The 14,836-nt window shown below is 38.9% G+C and overlaps 1 pseudogene; it reads left to right on the forward strand.

The window, feature by feature from the left end:
- The window catches only part of LOC101647062, a 55,785-nt pseudogene that overhangs the window by 33,245 nt on the left and 7,704 nt on the right, over positions 1-14,836 (forward strand).

The raw sequence follows: 14,836 nt of genomic DNA on the forward strand, positions 1-14,836 counted from the left end.
GTGATGAAAATGGGAGTGATTTAAATCTGATTTCTGCCATGCGAACGAAGACACAGGTTGGGGAAGATGAAAGCTACAAAAATAGAGATAGTTGAGGTGGTGTTTATATGCAGAAAAATTGGTTAAAAAATGCATTTCTCACAGATTATGGATATATCCTAAGTTACTGTTTTTTAAGTAAGTTTTATAAGGTTATATTAAATAACAATAAAGGAAATTAAATAGTTTACACAGAATCTCCATAAAATGGATTGCTTAATATGTTGTTCCTTTTCAGTTCTTATTAATATGTATATATCATTTTAACATAATTGTAATCAATGTAGAGATATTTTGTTTCTTTTTTACTCATAACATATGAGCATTTTCTCATGTAGCTAGCTTCGTAAATTAATATTTTAATGGCTGCATGTTTTTCATAGTAATTGTAGCAAAATTTATTTAACTATTTTATGTCAATGAACAAGTAGATGGTTCCTCATTCTTTATCAGCATAAATAATGTGGAATAAACAAATAGAATTTGTAGTATAGGTGATCTGGATTTCAGTCCTGACAGTACAACTTATAAGCTATGAAACTCTGGCATCCCTATTCAAGAGTTTGAGGAGCCTTGATGGCATACTGGATAATTTGTTCACCTGCTAACTGCAAAGTCAGCAGTTCAAACCTACTCACTGCTCTGAGGAAGCATGATGAGGCTTTCTGCTCACATAAAGATTTGCCACCTCTTTATGGTAGGTTTAGTCTGTTCTACAGTCACTTTGAGTCAGAATCCATGGCAGTGAGTTTTCACATGTTTTATTCAACAGGATAATGTGTTCATAAGTATATGTCATGTTTGAAATTGTGTTTGATCTAGAGTACATAGGGGATCCCAAGAAAGACATACCCTTCCTATACAAAACTTAGCTACTAGTTTAGTGTCTTAAAGTGGTGGTAACAACATCTATGCTACAAAATTGTTGCGAGGTGTAAACAATGAACAACGGTGAAGTGCTTAGCCTAATGCCCGGCATATGTTGTTTTTACTTGACGCCCTTAAGTCACTCTGACTTATCTCGATCCTGTACGCACACAAGAATGAACCCGCCCGCTCTGCGCAATCCTCATGATTGTTCTTGTGTTTCAGCCTGTTGGCGCAGGTTCTGTGTCAGTTCATCTCATTGAGGGTCTCTGTCTCTGCTGACCCTCTACTTTACCAAGCATATTGTCATTTTCTAGGGACTCTTCTCGCCTGATAGTGTGTCCGCAGCATGTGCGATGAAGTCTCACTATTCTTCCTGATAAGAAGCATGTTGGCGCTATTTCTTCCAAGACCGATTTGTTTCTTTTTCTGGAACTCAAGGGTACTGTCAATATTCTTTGTTAATATCATGATTTAAATGCATCAGCTCTTCTGTAGTATTTCTAATTCATTGTCTAACTTTCACATGAATATGAGGTGATTGAAATGACCATCTTTGAGTCATTATTATTAATAAAGTGTGACTACTATAAGAAGCCCTGGTGACCCAGGGTTAAAAGTACTCGGCTGTAAGGAAAGTCAGTGGTTCAAATTCACCAACTGCTCTCTGGGAGAAGTCTGTGTCTCAAAAAAGATTTATAGCCTTGGAAACCTATGGGGCAGTTCTACTTTGCCTATAGAGCTACTATATAAGAATTGACCAGTCAATACTGGATTTGGTTTTGAGTTATTATTATTTATACACATTTTTTTCAAAATTACTCAATTGTAAAGATTATGTAGATCTAATTACTTTTATGAAGCATAATCTGTCATTTCTCCAAGCTGCCATAAGGTAGTATTGGTCTGAAAGTCTGGTTTGGTATTTTTTCCATGGCGATTATAGAGGAAAACCCTGTTTTCATTAATTGAGCACCTTCTAAGCATTGTCAGGCTGTGTACCAGGGTCTGGAGATACACAGAAGTGGCCTGACCTCTGACCTCAGAGATTTCCGAAAGTCACAAAAACAAACAGGATTATAATGATCTTTGTTGGTTTTGCTATAAAGCGACATGATCAATTTTCAAAATTCATACTTATCTTCTGACAAACACTGATCTGTTTTTTATTCAAAGAACACAAAATTCCTAACTTTGTTCTTAAAACATTCTGAACTTTCACTAGACTATCACACTCCTAGTCAACAAATCAGGAGCCCTGGAGACACGGTCAGTTATGATTGGACTGCTAACCCAAAGGGCAGCAATTCAAAATCACCAGCCTCTGCAAGGGAGAAAGATGGGCCGTTCTAGCCCGGCAGAGTTACAGTGTTAGTTATCCCTATTACAGTGTCGGTTATCCCTGTCCTATCGGCTCACTGTGAACGGGCATCATTTCAATGGCAGTGAGTTCAGTTGAGTAAACAAACGAACAAACTTTAAGTCTTTACGACTAAACTATTATTTCATCTTAATGGTGGTGGATCCTTTTGATCTCTCAACATCGTTATAACATTAGCTTTAATTTTTAGATTATAAGCTACTACTACCAATCTAGGAAGCCCTGTGTGGCCTGGACTAAGCAGTGGACTGCTGGCTGCAAGGCTGATCTTTCACCCCCACCGCGGGAGAAGATGAGGCAATCTACTCCCAAAAGATCTAGAGTCAAAGAATGATGACAAACTGCCTGCCTTCCAGACCAAGAGTTTATTATTTAAAAGGGAATTGAGACCCAATGAGGAAGTTACCTGGAAGTGAAGGCCGTGGCTGAGTTACAGAATGCTTGCATTTCAAGAACCGGGCAGAAAAGAGAACTATGTTTATTATTTGAAAAAAAAATTAGAGTCTTGAAAACCTTGTATAAGGTAGCTGTGAGTCAGAGTTGACTTGAAGGCAACTTTTTTTTTGAGGACAGAGGTGCCACTCTTTGAAGTGCAGAAAAAATAAAAAACAAACATGTTAATTTATCCAATTTATCATTTTGAATGTTTAACTTTTTAAAAGTTTGTTACAAATTTTATTCATCTTGTTCTATGAGACTGTGTATAAGAAATTACCTACCCAGTTACTAATTAGTTACTAATCCATTTGAATTGATAAATTTAATAACTTTTTAAAGTAAAATCTGAATGTGGATGTCTTTCTAAGTTAGTGAAGCAATGATCTAGTACCCTAAATGGGAGCTTTGGTCGGAAATTGTCAAACGTAGCCAGGTGCTCTTTGAGGAAAATGATTTCTTTATATCATCCTCTTTTGCAGGGCAGAGGTGAGGCTTTCTATCCCCATGAAGAGTGGCAATCTCAGAAACCCACAGCGGCAGCTCTACCCTGTCCTATGGGGACTTTGTGTGTGGCCTCCACTTGATGGCAGTGATTACAGTAAAGCAAGCATCCCCTTTGACCTCTCATCCCACAGTTATTTCTACGCATGTTCAAAAAGTACAATTCAACAAGTTTTGTAACGTTCATGTATCTATGAAGCCTCATCATAGTCAAAATAATGGATATTTTAATCATTCTCAAATGTTTTCTTATCCCTTTTATATTTCTTCTTTCCTGCCATTCCCCAACCCCATATTTATCTTCTGACAAACACTGATCTGGTTTTTTTTTGTCACAATAGACTAGTTGATGGTTCCTAGAGTTTAAATAAATAAAATTATATAGTAAACACTCTTATCTTTTGGTGCTACTCTGTGGTTTTTGCACATAAAGTTAGTGTGAACATCATGAATAAAATGTTATATGGGCATCTGGATTTATTTCTATTGGATAAATACATAGAAAAGGAATGGCTGGTCTTTGTGGTAGATACACGTTTTAGCTACAAAAAATAAACCACATAAAACAACCCTGCCAAGCTGTTTTCTAAGATGATTGTACTATTTTACATTGCTAGCATCAGAGCATGAACATTTCCATTGTTCCAACTTCTGGCTAACACCTGGCATGGTTATTCTGTCTACTTTATCCACTCCAACAGTGGGGGACAGGGGTCAGCAGGCTGAGGTCCATGTGCCAAATCTTGACTCTGTAAACAAAATTTTACTGAAACACTGACAAATGTGGTTGAATGTACTTTACAAGGGCAGAGTTGAGTCGTTATGACAGAAACCAACTGGCCCAGACCAAGTTCACTACCATCAAGTCAGTTTTGACTCATGGCAACTCTACAGGACAGGATAGAACTGTCCCTGTGGATTTCCAAGGCTGCACATTTTTACAGGAGTAGAAAATCTCATCCTTCTCCTGTGAGAAACTGGTGCATTCGAACCGCTGACCTTGTGTTGATCAGCCCTACACATAACTCACTATCTCCCCAAAGTTCCTATCGTCTGGCCCAGAATGCCTAAAACATCGACAATCTATTATTTCTAGGGAAAAAGCATGCTTCCCCTGGTGTGGTGACATCTGAGGTTTTAATTTACATTTTTCCAATGACTGATGATGCTTGAGTTTCACACATATGTACATACACTTTAGGTTTTTATAGCACCAGTTGGTAGTAGACTCTTTCAAATACAATTGGATAGAATCATTAATGGTGCTATAACAAAGTGTGGTGAATTAGATGCTGCCTGGCTGTCAAATAAAATAGCATCTGGGGTCTTAAAATTTGTTTCCAAACCAGCAGCCATCGAACTGAGAGGTCAACTAAGTCCACATGAAGAAGCACACCATCTTCAGTAACCAAAGGATTGCAAATCCTGTAATCCAAAGCCGAAGGAGGAAATAGTATCAGAACCCAGATTCTGAGAGTCTGGTTTGCAGAAGGCTGTGGATGACATTGAGAGCCTAAACTACATTTGCGAGACCTATCTAGGAAATAGGCCTCCAGTGAACTCCCTCTTGATATAAAGGGGAGTTGGGAATAAACTGGGTACAAAAGGATAAACCTGATTTGAACATCGAGGACCTTGTCAGTTGATCCCTCCCAAAGACATTGGGTCTGATATGTTTTCCAACATTTTATGTGTTTGCTGGTTGTTTTGGGCTTTTTCTTCATATTGGGGTTTAACGCTGATGTATTTTGTCTTTGGGGATAGCCCTCTTGAATTTTTGGTATACATTTTTCTGGTCATTGGTGTATGAAATCCAGGACCGATGAACCAGTAGAGACTGCAGGAATATGGGTTCCTGGGGTTGCAGTGTGGGAGGCAAAGGGGAGATGATATCACAGAGTGCAAGAAGAAAGAGAATGCTTTTAAACTGATGTGGGAGCAATTGTACACTACTGCTTGATGTTATTGCACTATGGAATGGTACTGTATCTGTATTACCACCCAATAAAAAGATTTGGGGGAAAAAAAGATCAACATATTCCAGTTACTGATCTAAAACTTGGCTCAGCTTACACGTCTTTTGTTTAACGTATCATGTTTAACTTTTGTACATGTTAAGTGATCTAAATTTTCAACAACTCAAACAAACTAATGTCAGACAATGGAATTTCATAAACATTTTCAAATACTTTGTTAACCAGCATTGCTTTCTGAAATGGGAACCAACGTTGTCATTTGTTAACCCTTAGGCCGGGACGCGCTGAAAATTAGCATTTGCATCTGAAACCCAAGATGTCGTTGTTAGGTACCTGCTAGTCAGTTTCACTCACAGCGACCTCATCTACAATAGAAGGAAACTGTCCATCCTAACATAGAGCACACGTGTCTCCCACGGGACGTACCCGCTACTCTTTGTTATGCTATTTCTTTCCGAATTACTTTATATGTGTGTTTTCATTTACATATATAGTCTGTATAATTTATAGATTTTATGTATATATGCATATATTTGTATGTTTCGTATGCATTATACTTTTGTATGCATTATAAATATAAAACAATTCATACAGCACGTTAAAATGTATAAATATTAAAATATTAGAAAGTTTATTAAAATATTAGAAAGTATATTATACATTCTTAATACTCATCACTAGTTTTGGTAATCAGTAATCCCAACAGTTTTCGTGGTTTTTTTGTTTGTTACTAACACATTATATATTTTCTTTGAAAGTCTTCTATATCCCTTTCTCAGACATGACATTGCCTTCAATTTGATCTATTTTGGTTTCATGCTAGGTTTTGTATTTTCATTATGAACATGTATATAAGAAGTAAATAGTATTATGACATAAATGGCATAACTTCATTAATTATGCTTGTCTTTTCCTCTCCACAGACCAGCAACATTTTAAAAAATCATTTTATTTGGGGCTCATACAACTCATCACAATCCATACACACAGCAATTTTTTTTTTCACATCAATTGTATGAAGCACATTTGTACATTCATTGCCCTAATCATTCTCAAAACATTTGCTCTCCACCTAAGCCCATGGCATCAGCTCCTCATTTTTCCCCTTCCTCCCTGTTCCTCCCTCCCTCATGAACCCTTGATAATTTATAAATTATTTTGTCACTTTTTCCCTGTCCAACATCTCCCCTCACCCACTTTCCTGTTGTCCATCCCCCAGGGAGGAGGTCACATGTAGATCCTTGTAATCAGTTCCCACTTTCCAACCCACCCTCCCAGTATCGCCACTCACACCACTGGTCCTGAGGGATCATCTGCCCTGGATTCCCTGCGTTTTCAGTTCCTATCTGTACTAGTGTACATCCTCTGGTGTGGCCAGATTACAGACCGGCAACATTTGAGATAACTTTCCATTACATTCTTCGGAAATCCAGTCATTCCTGCAGCACTCCAGGGATTATCCTTCCCTGGCTCTTCTTTCTGTAGTTCGTTTCCTAGTTCTTCTTCATTTTCTTGTCTATAATAATGTGCATTGTCTCAGGGTGTAGTTCATGAGTTCCTCTCTTTCTTTTAAATCTATCCCTTCCCTAGATGGTATCATCTAGTGTAATGCTATTAAATAGCATTTATAGACTGATGATTCAAAAAATCATATTTCATTTATTTTTCTCTCCAAGCTTCATATATCTGTCTTCTTGCCATCTTCATTCAAAACAAGACAACACTCAAATCCACTATCATTGAGTCAATTCTGATTCATACTCAGCCCACTGCCGTTGAATCAATACTGACCAACACTAACCCTACATGTTTTCCAAGCCTATAAAGCTTTACAGGAACAGATAGCTTCATCTTTCTCCTACAGAGCAGCATATGGGTGTGAACCACCATCTTGCACTTAGCAGTCCAATGTTTATCCAATAGGTCACCAGGGTTCCTAGAAATCTATACGAAAAGTTTGTAATATATTCAAAACTAAAGTCTTGATCCTACTCTATATTGCTTTTGGGTGCTGTTAAGGTGAGTTGTCTCCTATTATTGCTATAGGGTCGCTATAAGTCGGCTTCAACTGGCTGGCAGTGAAAAGTGCTATAACGTTCCATTAGAATGTGTTACTTTGTCTTCTTGAGTTGCCCTTTTGTTTTCCATTCAGCTCTTTGACTTCATCATTTCTTCCTTTTGCCTTAGCTATTGCACGATTAAGAGCTGTATTAGTCTGGGTACTTTGGAGAAACAAATCCACGGCAACTCACGTATAAGAGTTTTATGTAAAGAAAAGGTGCATCATGAAAACATCCCAACCCAATGCTGCCCAAGCCCACAAGTCCAACATTAACCCATTAACCCAACACCAGTCCACAAAGTCCTCCACCTCACAAAACAGAGGCAATGATGCCGACTGCAGGAGGAAAGCTGAGTCCGTGAACGTGTAAGCATCTCAGCACTGGCAAGGGTCTCCACACGGCTGCTCCAGCACCCAGGGCTGCATCGGGATAGATCCATGCGGCTTCTCCTTGGGGATGTCTTGGAGGAAGTCAATCTTGCAAGCTGAAGCAGGGAACTGCTAAGGCAGCTGCACCCGATACAACCATCACAAAACAAGAGACCCGAGAACTAGAAAGGCGAGGCTTCACCACCCATTTATCCCTCCACCTTTCAACCAGCACCACATGTGATTATTGGCCAGGCTGGCACAATTAACTAACTCAGAGCTCATTTCAACTTCTTCTGACATCTGCATGGAATGTGCAAAGAACTAGTTAGAAAACCAAAACTATGAAAAACATGTTTGGCATATCTTAAACTGAAAAACTCAAGAAAAAAATTCAAGTCTCCAGTTGCAATATTGCAAGATTCTATGGACAAAATATTGAATGATGCATGAAGCATCCAAAGAAGACAGAAAGAATTCATGGAATCACTGTAACAAAAAGAACTAGTCAGCATTCAACTATTTCAGGAGCTAGTATATGAGCAAGAGGCAGCCAAAAACAAGGCAGCAAGAAGTGATGGAATACCACGTTTTACCAAGATAATGAAGTACTGGAAGCACTCGTTTTGTCAGGAAATTTGGAAAATACATCCTTGGTCAACTGACTGGAAAAGATCCATATTTGTACCCATTCCGAAGAAAGGTGACCCATCAGAATGTTCAAATTATAGAACAGTATCATTGACATCATGGGCGAGTAAAACTACTGAAAGTCATCCAACAACTGTTGCACAGCACATTGAGAGGGGGCTGTCAGATGTTCTGGGCAGAGTCAAAAGAAGATGTGGAACAAGGGATATCTTTGCTGGTGATAGTTTGGGGTTTCCATCCATCTCTGAATAACCAGTAAGCCTGGTCATTTTTTATGATTTTGAGTTTTGTTCTACATTTTTCTCCCTCTCTCTCCATCTAATGTGATCCCTTTCATAGGAGTTGATAGGCATTGCCTGGCATCAGCTAGTTCTGACTCAGAGTAATAGAGTCTGATGTTTGCATCATGCTTCCGTTTCTTAGAACAGAGCTCCTCCACAAGGCAGACTAACAACTTCTTCAGTATTATTATTTCCTGATGTACAATGTTCAAAGCATAAATAGAGAGAGCACACTTATGGTATCTAGTCCTATGCTTAAGTTTTCCATACTAAGACTTTCCAGTGTGTCACCAAACCCAAATCCTTTGCCATTAAGTCAACAGTAACTTACAGTAACCCTCTTGGACAGAGTAGAATGACTCCATGGAGATTCCAAGGTTGTAATATTTATGGAAAGAGATAACCTCATCTTTCCCCCCAGCCTGGTGGGTTTGAAGCGCTGGTTTTTTGGTGAGAAGCTGCGCAGTTTAAGTATCGGGCTCCCCATGCATGTGACTCTGCCCAATTCCAAAGATCTCTGTCCATGGAAGTCAGTGTCAGTGGTGCTCCAGGGAGGGAATAATGCGATGCTTTTCACACGATTCATGAAAACGTTTTTTAATATACTTGCCTCATTTTTCTTGCAAGACATTTTAAAAAATAAGCAGTTTGAGATAGCACATAGTGCATAAAACATCTTTACTAGGTCACAAGGCCATACTCTTATCTCATAATGGTATATGGGAACATGATAGGAAATATAAGGTAACTTTGTATTTGAATTGGAAAAAAAAAAGATGTATTCCTCATATCTCCAACACTTACAAGTTTCTACTTCAGGCATTATTATTGACTAAATAAGTCTAAGTTCTCTTTCAAGGGACACCAGTTTTCCCTGCTTGGCACAGAGCACTTGTGTGTGTGCGTGTGTGTCACTGGGGGTCCAAGCAGAAATTGGGGCCAGCACCACCTCCCTCTCTTTGTGGGTGTATTGCTGCAGAATGGGATGTCCTTGCTCGGCTGGCCCCGAAGAGTTGGTTGAGAAGAGAATGGAGAAAAACTGGGCACTCTTCTCAAATGAAATCCATAGCATCAAGTTAAATATAGGACACAGTAGAACTGTCCCACAGGGCTTCCAAGGGTTTAGATCTTTAAGTAAGCAGACTGCCACAACTTTTTTCCTGCTGGATTGGCTACTCACTCACTCACTCACTCACTCACTCACTCACTCACTCACTGCCACCAAGCCAATTCTGACTCATAGCTACTCTGTAGGAGAGGGTTCCTGTGAGTTGCTGAGACTGTAACTCTTATGGGATTAGAAATCCTGCTGACCTTATGGTTCGGAGCCCAATGTACAACCACTCCGCCACCAAGGCTCCTGTGCTCCAGCGGCTGGCAGATTGATGCCGCTGGTCTGTTAGCAGCTGAGCACTATGGAAGCACTTACAGTGGACACAGAATATATTTTTGAAACTGAAAAATGACAGCATCCCTCATTTAATGCCAACAAGAGATAGAGAACCTTGGTAGCACAATGATTAAGTGCTAGGCTGCTAATCTAAAGATTGGTGGTTCAAACCCACCCAGTGGCACTGCAGCAAAAAAAGACATGGCAACCTATTTCCCTAAAGATGCAGCCCCAAATCCATATGGACAGCTCTGTTCTCCCTACAGGTCAGTCTGAGTCAGAGTTAATTCGATAGGACACAACAACAAGAGCTATGCAGGGTTTTAAAAAAGCTTGTGGGAAAATTCCATTATCTTTTCATTCACCTACTCCACAAGCATTTTGAAGTCTCCTCATATAAGCAGGAGGAATTATCCAGGAATTATCCAGACTGGCCCCCATAAAAGTCCAGCAATCCTGCTTTAGCAAACAGTTGGTCTGTAAATTGAGAACTCAGTTTCTTTATGAAATCTCTCTCCTATCAAATGTACAATAATTTTAGTGGACTAAATCTCAGTGAAATAAAAGATAAGCTATTATCACAGCCCTAATGTGAGATGACTTTCTTTGATATTTAGATTTATATGACTTGATCTAGATATGGACATTTGCAGATCTAACCATGATTTCTTTTTTAACTTACTGAACGAGATGAAAAGAGTGAATTTTCTGATTTTTCCCCTTTAATGCACACACAGGACATTCCTAGGGGATACAAACTATAGAGGAAGCATATCAAAGTTAGCAATTAACATTTAGATCAAACAGTATGTCACATTTCATTATTCGATTCACATCAGATATTTGGCCTTTGAAGAAAAAAATTCTACTTAAAGGACAAAGGACTTTCCTTCAAACATAGTTCCTTACTCACTCCACTAATAAGGTATCTTGCTGATGGAATTTTATTATTCATTGGATAAATCATTTGGCAGTCAATGACAACCGGATGACTTCTGTGCTTCCCCCAGTTCCAAGCACGGTTCTTGTGCACAATGAGATCTCTGTGTTGGTTACTGAATTTAAAGTTCCTGCATCATATTTGTTGTTTCTAACACCACACACACACAACTCCTGATTAATTCATCCTGATGGATTTCATATAGAGAACAACATAGCCTCCCATTCCCAACCCTCCACACAAAGTAAAAGCCAATTCAATACCAAAATAAAACACAATCCAGGGTAGGTAAATCCATAGGGACAGTAACTGGATTAATGGTTTTTTAGAGTTATGGCAGGAGAGGTATAGGGGACATGGGGAGATAATAACAATGAATACAAGAATAAACAAAATGTTCTAAAATTAACTGTGATGATGATCACACAACTCTTGCTAATATGTTCAAACCATTGAATTTTATGATATGTGAATTATATGTCAGTAAAACTGTTAAAATAAAAAAGATTGAGATGGGTATGTAACAACACTGTTTCAACTTGAAAGTCTGGTCTCATTTTCATATGTGGGAATGAATCATATGTCATCTCTTCTAATAACAGTCAAGCAAATCATGATCGCTTTTCTGAGCAGTCAGAGTATTGTGAGCCCTCCCCTCGGAGCTGGGGGACTATTGGGAAAAACATGGTGGTTGCCATTTCTAGTTACTTTGAGATGTAGGCTGTAATGAAATTCTAAATTTAAAAGGACAATAAACTCGAGTTTCACGATTGTTGTTCATAAATCTTGCATTATGTAACCTTATCCTTTAGCCTTTTTCCCTCCCCTCAAGTCTTAAATAAACTATAATGGCATTAAAGCCTATCATCTGGTCATCCTAATGCATTTAGCACTTTTTTTACATTCCTGGAGGTTCCAGTAAAAAAATTCTTCTCTTGAAAATTACCAGCATTGCTAAGATTGAAGAGCTTAAAATACAGTAGGATCTCTACTTGACTGTGAACCACCCACATAGTTTGTCAAGCATATGTCTTAATAACAAAAAATTTCAGAATACTGCTGTTCCTGGGGAGCTTCTGAAACAAACACTCTTAAATAAAGCAAATCAACATACATTTACATGTGTAATGTTTGGTTTTGAGCGTCTCCAATATCATTTTGTAAATTAAACTCATCTAAAATATTGCTATCAGCTTGGGTAAGAGGGGGATTTCAAATTGCCTCCTTTCCCTCAGCCATACTACTTATGTAAGGCTCACAGTGCAGCCAAGTTCTTTGATTTAAAAAAAAAAATCTTTTAAAAGGAAGGGGTAACCCTGCTCATATAAGCAGCTCTATGTATGAGAGAATTAGAGGAAAATTTCCTCTTTAACTTCTCTGCTTTATATTTTCAGAATACTGGGGCACAATACTGAAGAAAAAAAAAAGAAAAACAATTTATAAATTAAAAAAAACCCATTTTTTCCAATTTCTTTTTGAAGTGGGAAGACTTAAAAGAATACACTAGCATTTTAATGTTGATAAATTAATAAAATAAATAAGGCCTAAAGCATCTTCAGTAAATAATGTACAGAAACAATATAAGGAAGAAATCTAATATATTGTGTTTGTGGAAATTGGCCTGAGTTTTACGATATTGATGTTTAGTGCCTACAAGTTCCGACTCATATTAACCCCATGTACAAGAGCATGATGCATTGCCCAGTTCTGTGCCGTGTGCACGGAGCCCTGGTGGCGTAGTGGTTACTAGTTGGCCTGTGATGACGGGCAGTTTGAAGCCACCAGCAGCTCTGCCGGAAGAAGACTGGGCTTTCTACTCTTGTAAATAGTCACGGTCTCAGAAACCCACCGGGCAGGCACTAAGAGTCCGCATGAACTCAATGGCAGTGAGTGTGGTTTGGTTTTTGGTGCCATGCTCACAGCTGTAATGTCTGAAACACTACTACAGCCCCTGTGCCAATCTATCTCATTGAGCATCTTCACATGGTTCACAGACCCTCTACTTTACAAAACATGATGTCATTGTCCTGGGCTTAGTCTGTCCTGATAACATAGACAGAGTATATAAGACAAAATATCTCCATCTTGCTTCTAAGGAATATTCAGGCTGTATGTTGACCAGGATAGATGTTTTTGTTCTTCTGACCGTCCACGGTACTGTCAACATTCTTTGCCAACACCGCAATTTAGATGTGGTCTGGATTAATGCTTTTGTGGTCTTCCTAACTCATTGATCAACTTTCACAGACATTTGAGGCATTGAAAATACCATGATTTGGGGCAGGTGGATCTTAGTGCTTAAAATAACATCTGGCTCTTTAATACTTTAATGTCTTTTACAGCAGATTTGCCCAGTGCAGGGCATCCTTCAATTTCTTGACTACTGTTTCCATAAATATTGGTTGTGGATCAATGAATGCTGATTGTGGATCCAAGTTCAATAAAATCCTTGACTCCTTGATGAATTCGATCGATTCTCCGTTTATCATGACATTGTTTACTGGCCCAGTGGTGGGGGGTTGGAGTTTCTTTACCCAGAGTTGTAATCCATCCTAAGGGCGATAAGTGCCTCAAGACCTTTTTGCTTTCAGTGAGCAAAGTTGTACCATCCACATTTTATAAGTTGTTAATGAGCCTTCCTTCAAGGAAGTTGATGTGTGCTTTTTCATACAGTCAAGATTTTCTGACTATTTGCTCCGCATACAAATTGAATAAATACAGTGAAATGATACAACTGACACCCAACTGTCCTGATTTTAAATCATGCATTATGCTTTTTTTCTTTTTGAATTACTGCCTCTTAGTCTATTTACAGGTGTTGCACCAACACAATTAAGGATTCTGGAGAGTTCATTCTTCCCAATGTTGTCCACAGTTTGTTATGATCCACAGAATATTTTTGGATGGTCAATAAAACACAAGGGAACATCTTTCTTACAGTCTCTGCTTTCAGCCAAGATCCACTTGATTTCAACAATGACGTACTTTACTCCTCTTCTGAATCCAGAAGATGTACTGCTGCAACCATTCAAAATTTTTCTTCAGCAAATTTACTTGCAAGTGCTACTAAAGTTATTATTTAATCATTTCTGCATTCTGTCGCATCACTTTTCTTTGAAAAGGGCACAAACATAGATCTCTTTCAGTCCGCCAGCCCAGTCATTTTCTTCCTTATTCCTTGGCATTAAAATGAGTGGGTGCTTCTAGTGTTGCATCAGTTTTTTGAAATAGTTCAAGTGCTATCCCATCCCATCAATTCTTAGAGCCTCGTGCTTCCCTGTCTCCTCTTTTAAATGAACATGAATATATTGCTTTATTAGAATGCTCAAAGAATAAATTAGCCTCCATTTGCACTGTCTCTCTGGGAGAGAGAGAGCAGTGCGCAGTCCATCAGCGTTGGAACAACATGTTCAATAAAGACATTTCCACCCACTGGGGGTTTCCTTGGATTTGGTCATTTTTGGCTGCTGCCAAGTTTTGTGGACTCTCAGAATCTTTCCTTCCATCACTGGCTGGCCTTCTCTGCACACCTGGACTCCTTCAAGGACTAGTCTGGCTGATCAAGTCTCCCTGGTTCCAGCCGCCTCAGAGTCAAGTCTGCAGCACCTGTGTGGTATGCTTCTATCCTTTCCCACTGAGGGGCACAGGTAGGTTGGGGCAGAATGTCAGCATATTCCAAAGCTTGAGCTATGCCCAGGGTGAGCTTCCTCTTTGGGTTTCCTGACACCAGGTCTTTGCACATTTCACTATAATAGCCCCCTTTGCTTCCCAAGCTAGTCTTTGAAATTTTCTACACAGCCAAAGAGGGCTTCTTCTTTTCTTTCAATTGCTTTAGCTGCTTTATGATTACAAGCACATTTCAGTCTTTTTTAACACTCACTTTGATATTTTCAGTCTTTCTAAAAGTCACATAATTAGAGGTCCCGTTGAGCTGCGGCTCC

Source organism: Echinops telfairi, unplaced genomic scaffold, assembly GCF_000313985.2.
Source record: "Echinops telfairi isolate 266 unplaced genomic scaffold, ASM31398v2 ScPeMD7_443;HRSCAF=831, whole genome shotgun sequence".
NCBI classification, from domain to species: Eukaryota; Metazoa; Chordata; class Mammalia; order Afrosoricida; family Tenrecidae; genus Echinops; species Echinops telfairi.